The sequence below is a fragment of the Nycticebus coucang genome, chromosome Y (genome assembly GCF_027406575.1).
Source record: "Nycticebus coucang isolate mNycCou1 chromosome Y, mNycCou1.pri, whole genome shotgun sequence".
NCBI lineage: Eukaryota > Metazoa > Chordata > Mammalia > Primates > Lorisidae > Nycticebus > Nycticebus coucang.
Genome location: NC_069805.1, coordinates 28522493 through 28529373, shown reverse-complemented (window position 1 = coordinate 28529373; position 6881 = coordinate 28522493). Strand labels below are relative to the sequence as shown.

Sequence of the window (6881 nt, the reverse complement as noted above, 5' to 3'; positions counted from 1 at the left end):
TATATTAGGTAAAAATAAGTAAATCTGAAAAAAAACTAAGTACATTTAAGGAAAATGTTGTATTATTATAATGACAGTGCAGAAAGCCCTTTTATTTTTATTTGTTTGTTGTTTTTTGAGACAGAGTCTCACTTTGTCACCCTTGGTAGAGTGCGATGGCATCACAGCTCACAGCTCAGACTCTTGGGCTTAAGCGATTCTCCTGCCTCAGCTTCCCAAGTAGCTGGGACTATAGGCAGGCACCACAACACCAGGCTATTTTTTGGTTGCAGTTGTCATTGTTGTTTGGCAGGTTGGGGCTGGATTCAAACCCGCCAGCTCTGGTGTATGTGGTTGATACCTTAGTGGCTGATGCCCTAGCTGCTGAGCCTCAGGCGCCGAGCCCAGAAAGCTGTTTTAATCATGCTTTAAAATTCAAAGACAAAAACAGAGTCTTTTATTTTTTATTTATTTTATTATTTTTTTTGATGGTTAAAAAAATTGGGTTTTATTGTTTTTGCTAAACAATACTAAAAAAGAAAATTTCATTTTGAAGGCAGGGCTTGAATTATTTAATTTTGATCCATTTATTTAATTAAAAAAAAAGGAAGGGGAAAGAGATCATGGCCAAAAAAATAGTAGTTAACCCCCACCGCACCCCCAAAGCTTTAGCCAGTCACATGAGCATCACCCATATCCCACTCAGTGCCTGATAATCAGATGGTGGCATACTCTGCCCCATGAGACTGCCTGAGGGCACAGGGGCAATGGATGCCAGTTTTAGCTCTCAGCAGGTTAGTCAAACCCGACAAAGTGGTGGGCTAAAGTCCAGAAATTCTTTCTAGGTTTCTGCCCAATGGCTGAGCAAATACAAACTGTCATAAGCTTGTAAAATTAAAGGGAGGTGGAAGTGGGGCATAAGAGCAGGAAGATGGCAGAAGAGAAACTGTAGGGTGGCCAAGCTTCTTCCTGGGCTAGTGGATCTGGATATAGATTTAAAGAGAAGTCTGGATAGATGGACTCCAAGTTTCCTATAAAAGAAAATCATCCCCCAAGGAGGAAGAGCTGAGATGTGCCATGCAAAACAAGCTCTCCCTGCAGAGGCACAGGAGGAAGGGCAGCTGACTCTCTCATGTGGAGAGAATGGTAAGGAGATTCCTTCTAGTACCATTAGTAAGACAAAAGGCAGAGGGTGAATCCTGAGGTTTGGGCCAAATGGGAGACTGATGCACACACAAAGACTAAAAGCCATCAGGAACCCTCAAAGCCAAATCCCATCTGCATACACTGGCTCTACAAAGTGCTGCAGGAGATTCTTGCTGTGAACGGAGTTAAGCTAGTTGCCTGGTGGTGGGAAGGGCAATACATTTTTATTTTCAGAGGGATGAGGTGGGAAGAGCGGCCATGATCTAGTAAAAAGAGACCTGCAAGAAGCAGAAAATATTTAGAGAACATTTTAATATATATTTTCATATATATTTAAAGTTAAGAAAAATAAAACTAATTCAAGCCATGCCCTGTGCAAAAAAAAAAAGAAAAAGAAAAAGAAAAAAAAAGGAAAAGGAAAATAAAAGAAAAGAATTAAAGCAAGACCTCTGTCTTCTCTGGTCTCAACTTAAAAATCACAGTCAGCTTGTTACTTTTATTTTAGAAGAAAAGATGTAAAAGTTTCTTTCAATCACTCAGAAGACACGTGTTGCCACTTATAAAAACAGAATGGCAGGAACAGACTAGGAAAGGAAAGTAGAAGTAAAAGGGCAGAGTGGGAAAGAAATTTTCAAAAATAAAATTAACAAGGTGACTGCTCCAGAAGGGGGGCTGTGAAAAGGACATGGTGGACCGAAGTCTGTTAGTCAAGTAATGATTCAACTTTTAAATTATTCTCTTGTTCTTTTTTGTTGGGTGTTTTGTTTGTTCAAGTCTAAGATTTGGAAATGCTGACCCTTTGTTAACAAGAGCCAACAGGACATATAGGATCCCTTCCCTCCCCTGGCCTGCCTCCGCTGAAGCCACCACCACCGCCTCCTTGGCTGGATGCTGGAAGAGTCCTCCATGTATATGGACTGAGGATGACAGGGCAGCCTCCTTCTGTGGTTGCTGGGCTTGGGAACGTTGCAGTATCTTTTGGCTTTCCACATCTCTAAAATGTTTTTCAACTATTTTGCGTACATGGCTCAGTGCACTCCCCTCTTTGCCTTTACAGTTTTCCACTTGATATGGGGGTGTAATAACAAATTCTTCCATGACTACAATGTTTTTTTCTTGCCATTTATAGTCTTTAATGGTCTTGTGAATGGTCTGGAAGAGCTGCTGGCCCTCTAAGGAGACACCAGCACTGATTGCATAGGCCCGGCTCAGCTTCTCCTCTTTCTCCGTCCGTGCTTTGCTGGCAAGCTTACTAATTGAGTGAAGCTCGGGGAGGAGGGGTTTCTGTTCGGTCATTAATTATTTCCACTTCTGAAACATACTGTAAGTTTATAAGCAGGATGTCTGCGTGATTGGGCTTTCCACTGGAAGATGGACATTTTAAAGCCAGCATTTTGGACTGGTAGTCGAAGGCTACCACCTCGCCCTGAAGCCGCTGCTCCTGGCACGACACCTGGCTCCCAACGCTGAAGTACTCACCCGGAGGAGCCTCCATCTTGGGAGAGCAGCCGCGGCCGGTGGCGGCGGCGGCAGCAGCGGGCGAAAGCCCCCAAAACAGAGTCTTAATATGAAACTTCTGTTAATGGTATAGGTGTTCAATGTAACAAGATGGAATTGGTGACACCAGTAACTTGAAAGGAAGGCTGGGCCAGTTGGCTCACGCCTATAATCCTAGCACTTGGGATGTCAAGGCAGGTAGATTTCCTGAGCTCACAGGTTCCACACCAGCCTGAGCCAGAGAAAGACCTCATCTCAAAAATAGCTGAGTGCTGTGGCAAGCACCTGTAGCCCCAGCTACTAGGGAGTGTGAGGCAAGAGAATCGATTCAGCCCAAGAGTTGTACGTAGCTGTGAGCTATGACACTAAAGCACTCTAATGAGGGTGAGAAAAGTGAGACTCTGTCTCAAAAACAAAACAAAACAAAAAAACTAACCAGGCATTGTGGCAGGCGCCAGCCACATACACCAGAGCTGGAGGGTTTGAAGCTAGCCACCGCCTGCCAAACAACAATGACAACTATAAACAAAAAATAGGGCGGCGCCTGTGGCTCAGTGAGTAGGGCGCTGGCCCCATATGCCGAGGGTGGCGGGTTCAAACCCAGCCTACACCAAACTGCAACCAAAAAATAGCTGGGCGTTGTGGCGGGCCCCTGTAGTCCCAGCTGCTCCGGAGGCTGAGGCAGGAGAATCTGAGGCAGGAGAATCGCGTAAGCCCAAGAGTTAGAGGTTGCTGTGAGCTGTGTGACGTCATAGCACTCTACCCGAGGGCAGTACAGTGAGACTCTGCCTCTAAAAAAAAAATAGCCCAGGGATGTGGCAGACACCTATAGACCCAGCTACTTGGGAGGCTGAGGCAAGAAAATCACTTAAGCGCAAGAGATTGAGGTTGACGTGAGCTATGATGCCATCAACTCAAGCTATGATGACACTCAACTGAGGACAAAAGCTTGAGACTGTCTCAAAAAAATAAAATAAAATAAAATAAAGTTGAGAAATTAGGGCATAAGCAAATTAAACTATCACAGTTCATGCAAAGAAAATGTTGAAGTTAAATAACAAGCTTTTTCTTACATTTGGGGAAGATTCTTTTTTTTTTTTTTTTGTAGAGACAGAGTCTCACTGTACCGCCCTCGGGTAGAGTGCCGTGGCGTCACAGGGCTCGCAGCAACCTCTAACTCTTGGGCTTACGCGATTCTCTTGCCTCAGCCTCCCGAGCCGCTGGGACTACAGGCGCCTGCCACAACGCCCGGCTATTTTTGTTGTTGTTGCAGTTTGGCCGGGGCTGGGTTTGAACCTGCCACCTTCGGCATATGGGGCCGGGGCCCTACTCACTGAGCCACAGGCGCTGCCCCATTTGGGGAAGATTATTAAGTGTTCTGATAAAATTACTGGCTATACGTTTTGAGGAATCTTACTTGTTTTGAGGAATCTTACTTGAAACCTTCATTGAATAAAAAACTATAAAGCAGAAGACATATGTCATCTATTTGAAGTGTCCTGAGATGCCTGACCCAAATACTAGTGTTAATTGCTCACTCTTACATTTTGAACAGGATGCTAAGGCACAACCTGTGGACCCTTTTTAACAATGAAAATACATCCTAGCATTAGGAAGGTTGAGAACCACTGTGCTAAAGAAAAAAAAAAGTTGTTCTGAGGCACAGTTTTATTCTGTTGCCCAGCTAAATGTGCCACAGCATCAGCCTAACTCACAACAACCTCAAACTCCTAGGTTGAAGTAATCATTCTGCCTCAGCCCCCCAAGCAGCAGGCAACCACCACACTGCCTAGCTATTGTTTTTTATTTTTAGTAGTGAAAGGATCTCACTCTTGTTCAGGCTTGTCTTATACTCCTGAACTCAAATGATCATCCCACCTCATCCTCCGAGAGTGCTAGAACTGTAGAAGTGAGCCATCATGCCTGCTTAGAGTGCTAGAACTGTAGAAGTGAGCCATCATGCCTGGCAGGTAGTGACAGGAAAAAAAAAATTTTTTTTGAAACAGAGGCTCAAGCTGTGGCCCTGGGTAGAGCGCTGTGGCATCAAAACTCATAGCAACCTCCAACTCCTCAGCTTAAGTGATTCTCTTGCTTCAGCCTCCCAAGTAGCTGGAATGACAGGTGCCCACCACAATGCCTGGCTATTTTTTGGTTGTAGTTGTCATTGTTGTTTGGCAAGCCCAGGCTGGATTTGAACCCGCCAGCTCTGGTGTATGTGGCTGGCTCCTTAGCCGCTTGAGCTACAGGCACTGAGCCTAAAGAAAAAAAAATTTTTCTTTTTCAAGAGACAGAGTCTCACTTTATTGCTCTCTGTAGAGTGCTGTAATGTCACAGCTCACAGCAACCTCCAATTCCTGGGTTTAAGTGATTCTCTTACCTCAGCCTCCCAAGAAACTGGGACTACAGGCATACACTACAACACCTAGCTATTTGAAAAATTTTTAAAAAGGTTTCAGAGATCCTCAAAAATACACAAATATTTTTATATTCTGAAAATCAAACCAACAGCAGTCAGAATTTGCAGTCTTGGATAAGCCATAGCGAGTTCTTCCTAGTTCTTTCCTAGCACACTGGAAGGGCAAGGCAGGTGGATTGCCTGAGCTTAACCAGTAGAAGTCTAGTCGGAGCAATAGCAAGACTATGTCTCTTAAAAAGAAAAACTAGGTGCAGCTCCTGTGGCTCAAGCAGCTAAGGTGTCAGCCACATAACCTGAGCTAGCGGGTTCGAGCCCAGCCCAGGCCTGCCAAACAAAAATAATGGCTACAAACAAAAAATAGTTGGGTGTTGTGAAAGGTGCCTGCAGTCCCAGCTACTTGGGAGGTGGAGGCAGGAGAATCGTTTGAGCCCAGGAGTTGGAGGTTGCTGTGAGCTGTGATGCCACAGCACTCTATCCAGGGTGACAGCCTGAGGCTCTGTCTCAAGGAAAAGAAAAGAAAAACTAGCTGGTCATTGTGGCAGGCACCTATAGTCCCAGCTACTTGGGAGGCTGAAACAAGAGAATTCTTTGAGTCCAAAAGTTTGAGGTTGCTGTGAGCTATGACACCACGGAACTCTACCCAGATGTTTTCTCTATAGATAAGAGTGATGAATATGGAATCAAGTTTTTTGGAAGATGTCTTCAGACCCTTTGAGAACTCAAATGGCCAACCTTCAGTGTGGACTGAGACACCTCTAAGACTCCTTTGTCGCCTCCCTTTGTCATCAGGTCTGGCAGGTAGTGACAGGAAAAGCAGGTCACCCGGATCAGTTCCCTTGTATTGATGTTTGGACTGAACAAGTTAATAATCCCCCAACCTGACTCTGTACTTGCTCCCTCCACCTAGGGACCATGGTCCTTGTAACAAAGGCAAGTCTGAGGAGCCGCTCTGTTCCAGCTCCAGAGGGAGCAGGAGACCCCTTTCTGGGCCCTCCACCCTCCCTCCCTCCCATCCAGGTCCCTCAGCCCCACCTACAACTTCTCCCCCCCACACACACTCAAGCAGGCTCCTCTTACTGGCAGAGGGCACCCTCTCCTGACTCCACCACATCTCCACCTATAATTCTCCAGTTGCCTGAGGTTCCAGGAGGAAGGGGAGTTGTTTATGTCCCCTTTAGCATAAGTGACCTACCTAACTAGAGACAACAAAACTCTCCATTTTCAGAGAAACCTCAGGCCCTTATTTCCCTTCTAGAATCTGTCTTTTTCACCCATCATCCCACTTGGGATGATTGCCAGCAACTGTCGCAGACTCTCTTCACTTCAGAAGAGAGCCAGCACATCCTCACTGAGGCCCATGAGTCTATCCTGGGCCCCGGGAAGGATGCACTCCCTGACCAATAGGAACCACTTGCACGTATTTTCCCTTCCAACCACCCTGACTGGGATCCAAATACCGACCAAGGTAAGGACTTCCTTGATGCCTATCTCCAGGCTCTTTTAACTGACCTGAAAAGAGCAGCCCAAGAATCTAAAATTCAGAGATTTCTCAGAGTCCCGTGCAGCCGTTTTAGAGTGGCTGCTCAAGGCATATCTGACTTACACTCTGATAGATCTCAACCCGCCCACAAATAGACAAGCAGTAAACCTGGCTTTTGTCATGCAGTCGACCCCAGATATTGGGAAAAAGCTGCAAAAATTAGAAGGTTTAGAGGGAAAGAATAGAGAGGAACTCATAAGCACAGCACAGAGAGTTTACAATAACTGGGAAAACCCAGAGGAAAAAAGTGGCCAGGAAATTAGGACCAGTGACTGTTGGAGCCTAGGAGCAGATCTCCAGGCC

At 45.5% G+C, this 6881-nt stretch overlaps 1 pseudogene; it reads right to left on the bottom strand.

Annotated features, from left to right (window-relative positions):
* Nucleotides 1-1497: 1497 nt before the first annotated feature.
* Nucleotides 1498-2620, bottom strand: LOC128578947 (protein LSM12-like; annotated as a pseudogene).
* Between the last annotated feature and the right edge of the window lie 4261 nt (nt 2621-6881).